The sequence below is a fragment of the Camelina sativa genome, chromosome 7 (assembly GCF_000633955.1).
Source record: "Camelina sativa cultivar DH55 chromosome 7, Cs, whole genome shotgun sequence".
Classification (NCBI taxonomy): domain Eukaryota; kingdom Viridiplantae; phylum Streptophyta; class Magnoliopsida; order Brassicales; family Brassicaceae; genus Camelina; species Camelina sativa.
In genome coordinates this window covers 8,994,033-8,994,947 of record NC_025691.1, presented here as the reverse complement: position 1 = coordinate 8,994,947, position 915 = coordinate 8,994,033, and positions in this window count along the sequence as shown.

Here is a 915-nt window from a genome sequence, read left to right as displayed (position 1 = left end):
AAAAAAAAAAAAAAAAAAAAAAGATCAAAGAAATAGTTTCTTACAAAAACAAAAAGAGATGACTTCTGTGTGTAATGAAGATTGAAGAGAGAGGAGAAGATGAAGAATTTGTGGGAGATATGTGCTTATAAATAGTCTTAAGAAACTAACCAACTCATTAATTACAATCGAATAGAAAATGTCAAAACTTGAAAGGAAGACCAAAATGTACATTCAATAGCATACACATATCCGTTTGGGGTTAATTTGTTGACCCTCGGTGAAACTTACTGCTGAATCGATGATACTTCGTTTGAGGCTTAGAAATCGCAAAGCGCTAGTCGGGCGGTCGGGGTAGGCCTAGCGCCTAGTAAGAAAATTGGAGATTAAACGGAAATTAATCGGGGACTAGTTTTAAGGTTATTTTATTAAATTAATAATAAAATAAAAATTTGTAGTATTAAATATATGTATAATTATGTTAATGTTAAAATAAAAATATCAAATAAAATAGAAAACTATAGAATTGTCTTTAACATTATGGTAAACACATAAAAACGTAATCTTAAATTTTTTTTTTATGATTTTCATTAAAAGTTTGTATATTATTTATTGTAAAACATCATAAACTCTTAATTTAAATGTCTAAATAACAAAAAAATACATATTTGATTTATATTTAGCTTTAAAAATAATTATTATATACAAAATTAAGCGGGAAGTTATCAGATTAAACTGGTTATAATCAAATTAGACAAGTATAATTGGATAATCGATGCTAGGCGGGGATTAGTCATTAATCGAAGCGAAAAGGGTGGACCTATCGATTTTACGGGGCTTAATTGGTGCTAGGCGGGGATTTTTAAAACAGGAGCTTGAGGTTAGGTACACATATCCGTTTGGGGTTATTTTGCTTTTTTTTTTTTTTTTTTTTTT